General features: G+C 37.1%; 1 long non-coding RNA gene and 1 other non-coding gene across 2 annotated transcripts; both read left to right on the top strand.

Annotated features, from left to right (window-relative positions):
* The first annotated feature begins 991 nt into the window (after positions 1 to 991).
* Positions 992 to 1,188, top strand: LOC148780823 (U2 spliceosomal RNA). The gene has a single exon (XR_016039857.1). It is a non-coding gene; the product is annotated as a U2 spliceosomal RNA (small nuclear RNA).
* Positions 1,189 to 13,243: 12,055 nt separating this feature from the next.
* On the top strand, positions 13,244 to 16,947 carry LOC148780822 (uncharacterized). Its single transcript, XR_016061443.1, has 2 exons — positions 13,244 to 13,548; positions 15,038 to 16,947. It is a non-coding gene; the product is annotated as an uncharacterized LOC148780822 (long non-coding RNA).

Here is a 16,947-nt window from a genome sequence, read left to right as displayed (position 1 = left end):
CGTCATTAGCACGCAAACTTGACCCAAACTCGGGTCAAGAAATTTTTAAAAATGAAAATTTAACTTATATGTTGTACAGTTATATATTTTATACAGAGAAGAGTATATATTTTTACAGAGATAGGGTCCATGTCCAACCTGGACAAATCCAACTCATTTGGACCCTGACCCAACCCATTGGGTCGAAGAATGGAGATGGACCCAGACCCAGACCCAGACGCGGAGCCGGTTCGGGTTGACCTGACGTGATTGCCACCCCTGACCTGCTGTTGCATGGCGTCGATCCTTTACTCAAACGTCCCTTGAATTTTTGAAAGACAGAAACTAAGTCTAACCCCTTAACATGAATGATAAGGAAATATTATTGGTTTTTAGAAGTTGCAAGAAGTGGCAGCTTTTCATTAAAACGAGCATTTGGAGAGTACATGGGGTGTGGATTTGAGGAGTTTCCATCAAAACAAGCATATGCTAGGCATGCGAGTGTTGATTGAGAGAGGAAGAGCTCCAACCCAACCTAATTTCTGAAGAAATCAAATTTTTAGAATCAACCCAAATTTAAATAAAAAAATTCATGACAAATATAGATGAATTTCTTGAATTATAGATGAAGCCCTGCCTCAGCTACCTCAATTTTCTTACAGAACCCATAAAAAAGGCACAAATATTTATAATACAGTTTATCTTACTCCTTGTATTTCAATGCCGAAATACAATGGACAAAAAAAATCACAGAAAACTATAAATTTTTCGATACATTTGATTATGCCTTGATATCAAGGAAGAAAGGATTATTACTTCTTTTTAACTTGTTAAGGACTCATGTAAAACATTACAAAACTGGGTGTCTGCAACATATTTGCAAACAATTTGGGGAACCTAATTCCTTCTTTCTCATATTGTTAAAACTTGTCTTTTCACATAGAGAGAGCATTTGTGTATAATTTTAATCCCACATCAACGGTTTGGGACGTCGACAAACCCATTACAAAGCGTACCTTTCTCGGCCTTTTGTCTAAGATCAAGTGTAGTATCTGTTCTTATCAGTTTAATATCTGATACGTGGTCCATCGGACCACATGATATTAAATTAATTTTTCAGTGGGGGAGAGACCGCAACACTAGCTTGCTAGTGGGTCCCTCGAGCATCGCTCATTCTTTGCACTACTGCATGGGCCTGGCACACTCCTACCAAATCGGTTCCAAATTTTTACATCTTGTGTTTGATATTTTCTAATTTAATTTAACAACGACCTATATTGTCTAATTTAATCACACATTAACCTTTCTCTCTCTTTCACTCCTCTCCTTTCTCTATCTCTTCTCTTTCTCCTCTCTCTCTATTTTCTTTATCCCTTTCTCTCATGTTAAGCTCTTTTTTTCTCTCGTAAAAAAAAAAAATAGACGGCTGATATTGCCCCAATCATAATGTCACGTCTCTATACTATTTTATTTTTAATTATTTTTAACAAACTATTTTGACATCAAATCTTGGACATCCACTCTTCTCTTAAAATCACACTAATATTATCAATAAAATTAAACAACCAAAATACCCTTGAAAGTTTCAAGGGCCATTTGGATCATTATATTTTATAGAAAAATGGTTTTTAATATTTTTTTTTAGCTGCACAACATTAATATGACGACACGTACCAAATTTCATGTTCATATAATTTGTAGAAAGAAAACAACAAATAAAATACTCTAAGGCATCTGATAAGATCAAATGATTTGTGGCTCACTTAATCTAAATTGGACGGCTGGATAGGGGGGGAAGCATATATCTTATAGGGGTAGGAGAAGTATAGAAACTTTTCCCTTGTTGGAAATGTTTTTTTTAATGTTGAGAAAAGTTTATACAAAGCCGAGGCTCTAAACAATCAAATTTGAGCCTCCTCCAAAACTTTCACTAGAAGAGGTTATTATGATGTTCAAATATCTTCAAATTGATCATCTTGAAATCAAGATGCATGGACATGAGAAAAAAATGGATTTCAAGTTTTGGAAATAGTGTATTTTGTAACGTATTTTTGGACCGTCAATTTTCAAGATTTTTAGGTTTTCATAGATCTGTCGATCTGCACTAGTTTTGAAGCTTTAAACTTTGTAAATAAATATAAAAATATATTTTAAGGTTATCACAAAGATTTTCAGTATTGAAACCACATTTCTCGATACTATTTGAAGTTAGGCTCTAGTTTGATTGTTTAGAGACTAGGCTCTTTACAAACCGCACCCTTTAATGCTTTTTATCATGGCATTTGGAAAGTGTTTGAGCCATGAATACTTATTTTTACATTTTTCCATCTTTTTTAAAAAAATTAAAAATACCCATGGGTACAAATCGATTTAAAATCCAATTCTTCATTAGATTTTGGTTGTGCATTGTTTAATCAAGCTTTTAATATATTTTTCATATTTTTTTTTTTTCTAACTTTATAGACCGGCTGGGACTTGCCCGGTTAGAACGGTTAACCGGCTGGTTTACTGGTTACTTGGATCCGACCCTTAACCGATTTTCGATACCGGTTCGATTTTTTGAACACTGGTCACAAGCGATTGCTTTTGGGAATTTGAGTTCTGGAGGCAAGAAAAACTAAAAAAAAAAATAGAGTATATTGAAAGTTTGAGTTCTGGTGGAAAAAGAAACTAAAAAAATTAACTTGGAGTCTTAATACCCAACAAAAAAACTAGAAACCTGAGACTAGATCTTGGATGGGCCTTATGATGTTGGTTACTCGATCCAAATTTATTTATTAAAAGCTTCAATAAAGAATGTGGGTTTTGTTAAATTATGATTTTGAAAAATGAGCCTCAAACGATATCTTCCTCCAAATTGATGTCCTGGACCAGCTTAGTTCTAAGCAAAACTGCAAAGAAACTTTAGAAACTTTGTGATGTCCTGGACCAGCTTAGTTCTATGCAAAACTGCAAAGAAACTTTAGGAACCATAAGAAAGGCCTGACACCCAGACTTTGGGACCGGATTTGATGAAAGTACAAGTCTTTTCCTCCTTTTACCTTCGAGATTTGTAGATTTAAAATTTATATAATTCCGGGGAAGAGTTGTACTTAGGAATTTACATCCGGAGCTTTTGAAGCTGAAAGGGATTTTCTTCTTCTAAGGTTAGGGTTTGAGACTTGCTACGGCTAAGGTCGTAGTTCAAGGGTTGAAAGTCTAAATCTAAGGTTTAGTCTTGAAACAACTAGGGATAGTTTTTTTCCTTGTTTTTTTTTTGTTTGTGAAAACAGTCATGAAAAGATGACAACTTTGATTGGTCCGATGTTGCAAACATCAGACCATGTTTAAACAAAAAAAATGTTAGTTCGACATTTGAAGCATGGGATCGTCTACATAATACGGAGTGTCCAATATTTCTGACATTGAACAACCCAACGTTACGGCAGTATGATGTTTCAAATATAGGGTTGGTCCAGAACCAACCTCTAACACCTGGACAACCTTAAAAGGGAAATTATAGATACCCCAATGACAATACTTTCTAGATATGCTACCCTTAATACTTATGATACCATATCACTAACCTCAATACTCTTTATTTTTTCATCCACGACCATATAATTAATAATGTGACTTTTTAGGGTGAAAATACCCCCGTGTATTTAAGATAGTTTCTCTCTCTAAAAACTTGAAAGAGAGAAGCTATCTTAAAGTTTTTAGAGTGAGAAATTATCTCAAATTTCAAATTTTAGAAAGATAAATTACCTCAAATTTCAAATTTCTAGTGGGAGGGGCTCCCTCTGTCCCTCCTCTCTCCTCAAATTCTAATAGAACTTCTAATTCTACAACTACGCCTCATTCAACTTGAAATCTACTTAAATAAAACAATAAGATAGATTTTGACTGTGGTGTGCGATCAATGGTCCATTAGTAGTTTCTCCATGACAAATTTCGATCTACCATCGATTTAATTTTGTAGTGAAATCAAAGATGTGTCTCTCTTTTCATTTATTTGAAGAAATCAAAGAGGGCCACCTCTTGATTTTTGGAAAGAAATCAATGAGGTTCTTCTCTTTATATGTTCAGGAATTTCAAGTGAAATTTTTAAGAGAGGGTTCTAAGAGTTTCACTTTTTTGGTAGAATTAGGATATTTAGATAGTTGAGCTTTTGGCTCTTAGAAGCGTCTTTTAATCCACATAGGGTATTTATTCAACTACTCTAGATTTTACACGTTCAGAATTGAGAAGGTGACTATAAAATATGAGCACATATGGTGCCCTATGTGAGAGAATACTGTAGATTTATTCCTTCAGGAGAAAGAGCTACACAAAAGAATTTTTTTGTTTGAAATTGTGGGACCACCCATTAATCACTGTTGATATTTTTAAAAAGAAAGGAAAAAGAAATCCTAATGAGACGGAAATAAGATGACGTAACAAAAATTAGAGAATTTTGTTGCAAATAAGTAAGAAATAGTCTTGGAAAATTTTCTAAAATATTTGTTATGCTTTCCGGTGTTTAAAAAACCCCTAGATAGAAATCTTGTTTATGTTATTGTCTGACTTTTAAAAGTTTCTTGGGTCTTAGTAAAACAGTTCATCAAGTTTTGTGCCAAATATTAAATTAAGCGATTAATTCAATAATGAATTCAAACATGATAAAAAGAAAATAGAATGTTCATTTCTTGAAATATTACAATCATAAGAGCCCAAATCAAATCTATGTCATTTTTCCAGCCAAACTCAAAACTGATTCAATATCATGTATTCATTTACCAACTACTAATCCAAATCCTTAAAGATATCAAGAATGAAGTTTAATCCGTTAATTCGCATAATAAAATTCATCTAATAAAAAAATTACAATACTTTGAATGATACAAACTTTCATTCCCCTTTCACTATGAGCATTAGGGTTCTTTCGTTGCCGCAAAATAGAGATTAAGAAACATAACATGCAAAGGACAAAAATTAAAAAATTATCAGCTACTAGAACAACTATTTGCAACACAAGAGTGTTGGTGGAAAAGGCGAAATTCGAGGACAAGCAAAATCATGAACTCGAGGATGCCAAAAGAATCTCCGATAAAATTTATATCTCTTGCTGCCGCTATCATATAAAACAACCTCGGTGCTTGCGTTCATGGCTCAAACAATGAACAAAGGTTGTTGATGATACAGAAGTACGCAAAATCTCTCTATCTTCAACTCGCCTTTCGAAATTCTAGATCTTTTCTCAAGGTGCAGATCAATCAATTTCTCCTACTTCCTCTCTTCCTCCCTCAGATTCCATATTTCCAAATGCTACAATCCGGAATCAAGAACTAGGCACACCTCCGTTCGATCAATTTGCGAAAGCATGTGTCACATGAGTTACAAGGAAATGGAATTTGTACCCATTTTTCAGATATCATGTCCAAAGCGAACATGTCAAACTTGATGAATTTTTCGAATACGTAGTATACTCTGCCGACACAAAATTGAACCCTCGTATGTGAGTTGGAATGGATAAACAACACTATTCCAAAGTCTAGTTGCAGAATTGAATATGGAATACCCAGAGTGCTCCAAATCTGAGATTTGCACCAATATTCTAAAATTCTGGATTATGGGATTGAAGAAAAATGCTTTAATACTTTGATAGGAACAAACTTTCGGACTGCTACATGCTATTTTAGTTGAAGGGTTGTAGACTACCATGGTTGCATGGTTTGGATAGGCCTTATAGAGCACAATGCCATTACTGCAGATTGGATGCTCCAACAAACGCTCTCCAACCGGTGGCTTAACCAGTCGGAGTCTCCGGGTTTGACATATGTGAGGCTCGAGATGGAAAGAAAGAACCAACCTGAGTATATGGAGAGCAATGCGGCACAATTTGAAGAAGGTGAAGGTGCTAAGAGAAAATGGACTTCAGCAAAGTAGGGAGAGAACACAAGCTTATTCAACAATCTCGACACGCACTTAGCTGTGCAAGCAGATTATGTCAGGAGGGCTGCAAGAATCGAAACCATGACATCATATGTGGATGTCATCAAAAGAGAGAGGGGCTCCATCATGTTCTTCTTCTTCGTGGGGAGGAAACAAAAGCGTGATCCCAAATGTTTGCAGTTGTTCGTTTGAGAAAGCCATTCTCTCTCTTGATTCTCACTATGGATTTTCTCGCAATTAATTTAGGCAAATTCGGATTTGAGTTATACGAATGGGGAATATGCTTGAACTTTTAGAGTGAACTTTATCTTATCTCTTACAAGAATTTAAACCAATAAGTAAATTTGTTATAAGAGATGGAAACTCGAGAACTTCAGAATAACGGGAAGGAATTTGTTTTTTGAAATAAAAACGGAGGAATTTGAGAGAGTCAGAGAGAAACTCAAAAAGTTATGATTTGGGTTAAGAGAGAGATTCAAGAGAGAAACTCAAGAATTTAAGGAATGTGTTCTAGAGAAAGAGAGAAACTAGTATGTTATGGGAGAGAGAATTTGTCGAGGGAAGCAATCTTTGCTAACGTGTGTATATTGGCGAAATGGAATTTGAGTTATACGAAGAGGGCTTTGGGTTGAAATCGGAAACAAAGTTATCTATTTGTTTTTAATCAAAACCTCTTATCTTCTATTTTTAACCTTTTCATCCCATTTTTTTCAATCAGAACCTCTTATGGTTAGTATTATTTTATCTTATCATAAAAATTTAAACCAACGAATGTAGGGGATGTTGGGGAGAGAGGATGTTAGAGAGAAGGGATTTTGATGGTTTTTCATTTCTTGTAATGAGAGAGGATATTTGGTAATAATTTTTAATGAGAGAGAGAGAGAGAGAAATCATCAAGAGCATGTAGGAGTCCTCGTCCAGATTTAAGAGATGATCAAGGGTATGTAGCAGTCCTAATGTAAATATATATAAGCAGAGGCCTCCTCCTTCCTAATGTGAGTGTATATAGACAAGTTGGGATTCTTGATCGTTTTAAAATCAAACCTTGGGAGTTTGTACCTAGAGAGGGACGAAATTTTCAAGAACTTATAATAAGGAATAACATAAAGGGTATTAAAAGAGGAAGAGAGGACTTGAGAGAAGTTTGAGGACCAAGCTTTTGTCTCTTACTTTCTCTCTTTTAATTTCTCTCTCAACCAGCAGCAACAATAAGATTGATACGGAGTCATACTCAGAAGACTTGGACATGGAAGCAGGAGGAGAAGGCAAGGACATAGAGTTGAGCATCGCAAGTTATTATAAACCTCATCCAAGAAAACCCAAAAGAGTGTCAGTCCTTGCAAACCGAGCGCTTGACGTATCAATCACGTGGGGTCACATATGAACATATTGGAACTTCTCATCTTTATATTTTCTCCTATGCTTCTCTATCAAACCTTAGAGAGAAGGACATCTTGGGTGTCCTGAACCTTAACCATGATTGGTTTTCTCAAATATGTCTTCATCGTTCTTCATGCTGACGACCATGGAGAAAGAGGAACATTTGCTCTGTATTCCCTGTTGAACCAGCACATTAACTTCAAGAATAGGATCAATGGCGACCAAACCAAGAGGCTTGATTTTGATGACTCGAATTTGAAGAATTACAGTGGAGGATCCTTGCAGTCCAAGGCCAACAAGTTGTTGGAGAAGAGCTCAATGGCTCTATCCTTTCTCACATTCATTGTTTTGCTTGGTACCTGCATGGTGATCGGTGATGGAGCGCTGACGCTCGCCATTTATGTGCTCTCTGTTGTGCAAGGCATGCAATCAAGGTCTCGAAAGATTAACACAAATCATGTGGTCCTCTCTGTGACCATCTCTCTTATGGTCTTTTTATTCCAAAGGTTTGGGACAAGCAAAGTTAGCTTCTCCTTCTCACCCATCATGCTTTTGTGGTTTGGATCAACCGTTGCGATTAGTGTTTACAATATATTCACATCCTGTCTTAAGGTATTCAAGGCTTTGTTTCCATACTACATTTACTATTACTTTGCTAGAAATGGGAGATGCTTGGGGCAATTGTCTTGTGTATAAGAGGTGTTGAGGCTATGTTTGCTGATATGGGTCACTTCAACATGCGAGGAATTCAAATTGCCATCTTTTGCCTTGTGTATCCTTGCATCCTCCTAACTTACGGTGGAGATGCAGCGTATCTAATAAAGAACCTAGAGAACATAAGCAACACCTTCTACAGCTCTGTGCCGAGCCCTGTGTTTTTTACCCATCTTTGTCATAGCCACGCTGGCGGTCATAGTGACGAGCCAGGCCCTAATATCAGCTAGATTCTCTATCCTAAGGTAATCCATGGCTTTGCGATGCTTCCCTCGAGTTAACATGTTCCACACTTCTTCGAAGTACGAGGGGCAGGTCTATTCCCTTGAGGTGAACTACTGCCTCATGCTCATCAGAATCCTCATCATTGTTGGATTCAAGGAAGGTGTCGAAATAGAAAATGCATATGGGGTCATCGTGATTTGGGTCTTGCTCATCAACACATGCTTGATAACAGTGGTGATGTTGGTCATATGGAATGCCAACATCATGCTCATAAGCATATTCTTCTAGGTCTTCATCTCCATTAAGGATTTACATGACCTCTCTTCTCAACATGGTGTTGCAGGGTGGTTTCTTTTTCTCGTGTCAGCATTTTTCTTCATATTAATGTTGTCGTGGACCTATGGGAGGAGAAAGAAACATGAGTACGAGGCTGAGCACAAGTTGGGCTTGTTCAATCTCCAACAACTTGCCTCCAATCCTGATGTCTCTCGTGTTCCTTGTGTGTTTTTCTTTTACACGGATCTCATTAATGGTATCCCACCCATAATTTGATACTACATTCAAAATATCGGTTCCTTGCACCAAATCATGGTAGTAGTCACGGTCCAAACTCTCCCTATACCTATAGTTTTACCTGAGGAGCGCTTCCTCATGGGAAAGTTAGGACCAAAAAGGGTCTATTGGTGCCTGGTGCAATAAGGATATATGGAATATCGTAGCATGGAGGGTGATGAGTAAGTGGCAATAGGTCTTGAGAAGCTGAAGGAAGTAGCAGAGAGCAATGAGGAGTTGGATTTGTTTGAGACATGAAAAGATAGAGGAGTGGCCTTTGTGATGGTGGATAGTTTTGAGAATAAGAGAGAAGGGTGGTTTGTTTCTGTGGCTTGTGATTGATGGGATTTATCGATTCCTTTAGAAGAATTTCAGGTCGACAGTCGCCACTTTGAGTATCGAAGATGTTGCAAAAGTTGGGATGCAATATGAGATATAAGAAGGTGTAACTTAGTTTCCTTGCCTTCTACCTTTGCTGTCCACTTGAAGCATAAGCCTAAAGTATTGCTCCTTTCCCAAGCTTGGGTTATTCTTCATCTTTTTTTTCTTTTTGCTTTTTTTTTTTTAGTGTTTCTTGTAGTAAAATGGAGCTTCGTTAATTGTAGTTTTTCCTCTTGGAAAAAATTTAAACCAACGGAGGGAAGTTGTTTCTAGAGAGAAAAGCATGATAAGTTTTGGGAATGTGTTTTCAAAGAGACTCAGAGATAAACTCAAAAACTTAGGGATTGTGCTTAGAGAGGGAGAGTTATGTCTATTTCTTGGCTATCTACTTATTGTCAAACGAAAAATGAGCATTTAAAGATTCTTTAAATGCATCTATTTAGCATCTATTTGGGATGTAGAAAAAACCATTAATTCTATCAAAGGAAAATGGTTTGAAAGGGCTGTAGCACTAAGAAAATAAGTAGAAAAACATGATAGGGAAACGTGAAATCACTAGATCTTATCTCTGTCATTACAAGAATGAAAACCATTGAATCTTCTCTCTCATTACAAGAAACAAAAAGGCCCAAATCTTCTCTCTCTACACTAGTGTAGGATTGCATGATCCGGCCAAAGAACCCGATCATGGGCCGGGTCCAGGTAACTTAGAATTGGCTCGAGTTGGCTAGGTACCGGCTGGGTAAAAGATTGTTCAAAAAATAAAAATATAAAAACATTAAAAATATAAAAAATTTTGTTCAAAGTAAATATAAACAAAACACATCTAAATGAGGTTTAAAAAGTACTCGATTTTAAAAAAATCATTTTGTAACCAAGGGTATTATAGAAATAATCTAAAAAATAAGGGAAAATACAAATAGAAGTATTTTGGCCATAATACTTAACAATATTTCCCCAAATGATAGAAAACATATAAAACACATTTAAAATAAAGTTTTTATTTTTTGGATTTTTAAAGAATTTTTTCAAACTTGGGGACTTGAACTTCAAAATCGGGATCTCTTGTTCGATCCTACTAATTTTCCTAACACTAAGTGAGTGTTATGGGCGATGTTTTATTATTATTAATTCTTTTTATTTTATTTTATTTTGAGATAATTCCATGGGGAAGACAGGTCCCAACCCATTTTTTCCAAATAGTATAAGAGCTAGTTTAAAAAGGTATTAGTGGGGTAGTGTCAGTGAAAATGGAAACTACAACGTGGTGATAAGGGTGTGGGGGTGCTACCACCACAACCCCAACCCCCAACCCCTTTCCCGAATGAAGGGTACTTTCATAATGTGTTTGTTGAGGGGAGAGAGAGAGAGAGGTTGTCCTTCATAATGTACATACTAGAAAGAGAGAAAGAAGGTCTTAACATATTGTGCGCGCTAGATGAGATGAGAAAGAGAGATGGATCGTGAGTACTTTCATAATGTGAATGATAAGAGAGAGACAAAGAGAGAGAGAGAGAGAGAAAGAAAAAAAGAAGCCAAGGTCCTTTCATAATGCGCATGCTAGAAGAGAGACAGAGAGAGAGAGAGAGAGGGAGTTGTGGGTATTCTCATAAGGTCATAAGGTTCATGTTGGACGAGAGAAAGAAGAAGAAGAAGCATCGATCCTTCCTATGGCTTCCATTCGAGTTTTACCTAGACCCTCTTCATATCATACCCAAATCATGCCCTCTTCTAGAGTAATTCGTGTAGCCCCCAAACCCTTCAGATTGGAAATAAGTTGGCTGGAGGAACAAGAGGTGATAGAACTGATTCGGTCTTCTTGGAAAAATACCATAACTTGTGGTTTTATTGATTTTAAATTGCACAAAAAATTGCTTAACATTATGCATAAGCTGAGAAATTGGAAGAAGCTGAATAGGTACCTAGTGAAATATAAGACTGAGGAGGTCTTACAAGATATAGAATCATGGATTTAACTATCCAACATGAGGGCTTATCATTTGAAGATATTGTGATTGAGAAGAAATCCAAGCTTAAATCTATTTAGGAGTTGCGTAGGCAGGAAGAGATTTATTCGAAACAGAGATCTAGATCTAAATGGTTAAAAGACAGAGACTTAAATACTAAATACTTTCATGCTATAACTAGTACTCGTAAAAGGTAAAATGAAATATCAGGTATCACCATCTCATGTGTAGATTCTGATGATAGTCATGCTACGGCTAATGCTGTAGGTGAGCACATTAAAAAGCTTTCACGATTGAAGCCAGATTTATCCCAAGATTGGATCGGGTCCCATTCAAATTCCTTACTCCGGAACTTAGAAGTCAGTTGGAGGTAGACATGTCTATAAAGAGCTGAAAGTGGCTACGTTTGCTTTAGTTGATGACAAGGCTTTTGGACCTGATGGATTTCCCATGATTTTCTTTCAAAAATTTTGGGATCTAACAAAAAGGGAGTTTTTAAAAATGGTGAAAGTTTTTCTATGGATCCAGACTAGACCTGAGACTTGATGGGTAGACCCGATCTGGGTTCAAGAAAGGGTCCAAAACTTGGAGCCGACAGGTCGAGTTCGGGTCCAGGTCCAAATCTTGGACCTAAACAACGCTATTCATGTTTGGGTTCAATCAGGTCTCGGTCTGGTAATATTTTTTTGATCCTAATATTTGAAACATATTTCCATATAGTTAAATATATAGGTATTTTAATTTTTGGGTCAGGTTCGGGTCTAAGCCTATACAGACCCTGACCCGACCCATTACCACCCCTAGTGATAAAGTATCACAGCTCATTAGATCCAAGAAGAACATTGTAGGAAAACAATAAATGTGAGAAAATGAGTATAAGAGTTTGTCTATTTTTTATAGGAAAAAGTTTATATAGAGTTGGGGCTCTAAACAATCAAATTAGAGCCCACCTCAAAATTTTCACTAGAATAAGTTGTTCTGATGCCCAAATACCCTCAAATTGGTCAAACAAAAAAACTAGGTCCCGGATGGGCCCTATGATGATGGTTACTAGATCCAAATTTGTTTATTAAAAGTTTCAAGAAAGAATGTGTGTTTTGTTAAATTGTGATTTTGAGAAATTAGCCTCAAGAGACATCTTCCTTACAAATTGATGTCCTCGACAAGCTTAGCTCTCTGTAAAATCGCAAAGAAACTTTAGAAACCATAAGAAAACAAGATGAAAAATTTTCCTCCCTGTACCTTCGAGATTTGTAGATTTAAAATTTATATAATTCCGAGGAAGAGTTGTACTTAGGATTTTATATTTGGAGCTTTCGAAGCTGGAAGGGATTTTCTTCTTCTAAGGTTAGGGATTTAGACTTGCTACGACGGAGGTCGTAGTTCAAGGATTAAAAGTCTAAATCTAAGGTTTAGGCTTGAAACAACTAGGGATTTTTTTTTTCTTTGAAAAGTGTCATGAAAAGAGGTCAATTTAGATAGGTCCGATGTTGCAAACATCAGACCATGTTTAAACAAAAAAAAAGTTAGTTCGACGTTTGAAACATGGGATCGTCTACATAATATAGAGTGTCCAATGTTTTAGACATTGACCAACCCAACTTTAAGGCAGTATGATGTTTCAAATTTAGGGCTGGTTCAGAACTAACCTCTAACACCTAGACAACCTTAAAAGGGAAATTATAGATACCCACATGACAATACTTTCTAGATATTCTATCCCCAATACTTTTGATACCATATCACTAACGTCGATTTTTGTAATACATAGTACACTCTGTCGACACATAAAATTGAATCCTCGTATGTGAGTTGGAATGGATTAGCAACGCGTTTCCAAAGTTCAGTTGCATAATTGAATATGGAATACCCAGAGTGCCCGAAATCTGAGTTTTGCACCAATATCCTAAAATTTTGATTTGTGGGATTGAAGAAAAATGCTTTAATACTTTGATAGGAAACAAACTTTCGAACCGCTACATGCTATATTAGTGGCAGGGTTGTAGACTATCGTGGTTGCATGGTGTGGATAGGTCTTATAGCACAAGAAGTCATTGCTGCAGATTGGATGCTCCAACAAATGCTCTCCAACCGTTGGCTTAACCAGTCGGAGTCTCAGGTTTTGACATATGTGAGGCTCGAGATGGAAAGAAAGAACCAACTTGAGTATATGGAGAACAATGCAGCGCAATTTGAGGGATGTGAAGGTGCTAAGAGAAAATGGACTCGAGCAAAGTAAGGAGAGGACACAAGCTCATTCAACAATCTCAACAAGCACTTTGCCTTGCAAGCAGATTATGTTGGGAGGGCAGCAAGAATCGGAACCACAACATCATATGGGGATTTCATCAAGAGAGAGAGGGGCTCCGTCATGTTCTTCTTCCTCATAGGGAGGAAACAGAAGCGTGATCTCAAATGTTTGCAGCTGTTCTTTTGAGTAAGTCATTCTCTCTCTTAATTCTCGCTGTAGATTTTTCTCACGGTTAATTTAAGCAAATTGGGATTTGAGTTATACGAATGGGGAATAGGCCTGAACTTTTAGAGTGGAAGTTTATCTTATCTCTTACAAGAATTTTAACCAATAGGCAAAGTTTGTTTCAAGAGATGGAAACTCAAGAACTTAAGAATAATTGGAAGGAATTTGTTTCTGGAAATAAAAACAGAGGAATTTGAGAGAGCCAAAGAGAAACTCAAAAAGTTAAGATTTGGGTTAAGAGAGAGATTCAGGAAAATGAGGAATAAACCAATGGCAAGACTTTATTTCTAGCGAGAGAAACTCAAGAATTTAAGGAATGTGTTCTAGAGAAAGAGAGAAACTATTATGTTATGCGAGAGAGAATTTGTCGAGGAAAGCGATTTTGGTAACGTGTGAATATTGGCAAAATGGAATTTAAGTGCTACGAAGCGGGCTTTGGGTTGAAATCGGAAACAAAGTTATCTAACTTTTTTTAATTAGTACCTCTTATCTTCTTTTATTTACCTTTTCATCCCTTTTTTTTCAATCAGAACCTCTTATAGTTAGTATTATATTATCTTCTCATAAAAATTTAAACCAACGAACGTAGGGGATGTTAGGGAGAGAGGATGTTAGAGAGAAGGGACTTTGATAGTTTTTCATTTCTTGTAATGAGAGAGGATATTTGGTAATAATTTGTAATGAGAGAGGATAATTGGTAATAATTTGTAATAAGAGAGAGAGAGAGAGAGAGAAATCATCAAGAGTATGTAGGAGTCATTGTCCAGATTTAAGAGAAGATCAAGCGTCTGTAGAAGTCCTAATGTGAATATATATAGTTATAAGTCTCCACCTTCCTAATGTGAGTATATATAGACAAGTTGGGATTCTTGATCTTTTGAAAGTCAAACCTAGGGAGTTTGTATCTAGAGAGAGACGAAATTTTCAAGAACTTATAATAGGGAATAAACAGAGAGGGTATTAAAAGAGGAGGAGAGGACTTGAGAGAAGTTTGAGGACCAAGCTTCTGTCTCTTACTTTCTCTCTTTTAATTTCTCTCTCAACTAGTAGTAACACTAAGATTGATATGGAGTCATACTCAAAAGACTTGGACATGGAAGCAAGAGGAGAAGGCAAGGACAGGGAGTTGAGCAACGCAAGTTATTATAAACCTCATCCAAGAAAACCCTAAAGAGTTTCAGTCCTTGCAAACCATGCTCTTGACTTATCAATCACATGGGATTGCATATGGACATATTGGAACTTCTCATCTTTATATTTTCTCAAATGTTTCTCTCTCAAACCTTATAGATAAGGACATCTTGAGTGTCCTGAGCCTCATCTTCTGAACCTTAACCATGATCGGTTTTCTGAAATACGTCTTCGTCGTTCTCCATGCTGATGACCATGGAGAACGAGGAACATTTGCTCTATATTCCCTATTGAATCAGCACATTAACTTCAAGAACAGGTTCAGTGGCGGCCAAACCAAGAGGCTTGATTTTGATGACTCGAATTTGAAGAATTATAGTGGAGGATCATTGCAATCCAAGGCCAACAAGTTGTTGGAGAAGAGCTCAATGGCTCAATCCTTTTTCACATTCATTGTTTTGCTCGGTACCTGCATGGTGATTGGTGATTGGTGATGGAGCGCTAACGCTTGCCATTTTTGTGCTCTCTATTGTGCAAGGAATGCAATCAAGGTCTCCAAAGATTAACACAAATCATGTGGTCCTCCTCTTCGTGACCATCTTTCTTGTGGTCTTTTTATTCCAAAGGTTTGGGACAAGCAAAGTTTGCTTCTCCTTCTCACCCATCATGCTTTTGTGGTTTGGATCAACCGTTGCGATCAGTGTTTACAATATATTCACATCCTATCCTAGGGTATTTAATGCTTTGTCTCCATACCACATTTACTATTACTTTGCTAGAAACCATAATCAAGGATGGGAGATGCTTGGGGCAGTTGTCTTGTGTATAAGAGGTGTTGAGGCTATGTTTGATGATATGGGTCACTTCAACAAGCTAGGAATTCAGATTGCCATCTCTTGCCTTGTGTATCCTTGCATCCTCCTAACTTACAGTAGAGAGGCAGCGTACCTAATAAAGAACCTAGAGAACATAAGCAACACCTTATACAGCTCCGTGTCGAGCCCTGTGTTTTTTTACCTATCTTTGTCATAGCCACGCTGGTGGCCATAGTGACGAGCCAGGCCCTAACATCAGCTACATTATCTATCATAAGGTAATCCATGGCTTTACGGTGCTTCCCTCGAGTTAACATGTTCCACACTTCTTCGAAGTATGAGAGGCAGGTCGATTCCCCTGAGGTGAACTACTTATGCTCATCAGCATCCTCATCGTTATTGGATTCAAGGAAGGTGTCGAAATAGAAAATGCACATGGGTCACGGTGATTTGGGTCATGCTCATCACCACATGCTTGATGCCAGTGGTGATGTTAGTCATATGGAATGCCAATATCATGCTCATAGGCCTATTCTTCTTGGTCTTCATCTCCATTGAGCTATTTACATGACCTCTCTTCTGAACAAGGTGTTGCAGGTTGGTTTCTTTTTCTCGTGTCAGCATTTTTCCTCATAGTAATGTTGTCGTGGACTTATGGGAGGAGAAAGAAACATGAGTACGAGGCTCAGCCCAAGTTCAGCTTGCTCGATCTTCAACAACTTGCCTCTAATCCTGATGTCTCTCGTGTTTCTGGCGTGTTTTTTTTTCACGGATCTCATTAATGGTATCCCACCCATAATTCGACACTACATTCAAAATATCAGCTCCTTACGCCAAATCATGGTAGTAGTCACGGTCCAAACTCTCCCTATAACTGCAGTCTTACTTGAGGAGCGTTTTCTCATGGGAAAGTTAGGACCAAAAAGGGTCTATAGGTGCCTGGTGCAATCATGGACGGTGATGAGTATGTGGCAATAGGTCTTGAGAAGCTCAAGGAAGTTGCAGAGAGCAATGAGGAGTTGGACTTGTTTAAGACATGCAAAGATAGAGGAGTGGCCTTTGTGATGGGGAGGATAAATTTGAGACCAAGAGAGAAGGCTAGTTTCTTTTAGTGGCTTGTGATTGATGGGATATATCGATTCCTTCAGAAGAATTTCAGGTCGACAGTCTCCACTCTGAGTATCCCACCATCGAAGATGTTGGAAAAGTTGGGGTGCAATATGGGATATAAGAAGGTGTAACTTAGTTTCTTTGTCTTTTACCTTGGTTGTCCACTTGAAGCATAACCCTAAAGTATTGCTCTTTTCCCAAACTTGGGTTATTCTTCTTCAACTTTCTTTCTTGTTTTTTTCTTTTGTTTTTCTTTTTGTTTTTTTTATATTTCTTATAGTAAAATGGAGCGTGGTTAATTGTA

The sequence above is a fragment of the Amborella trichopoda genome, chromosome 8 (assembly GCF_054954075.1).
Source record: "Amborella trichopoda isolate Santa Cruz 75 chromosome 8, AtrichopodaSantaCruz75HAP2 v2.0, whole genome shotgun sequence".
Classification (NCBI taxonomy): domain Eukaryota; kingdom Viridiplantae; phylum Streptophyta; class Magnoliopsida; order Amborellales; family Amborellaceae; genus Amborella; species Amborella trichopoda.
Note: the sequence above shows the minus strand (reverse complement) of the source record. Positions and strands in the feature narration are given on the sequence as shown.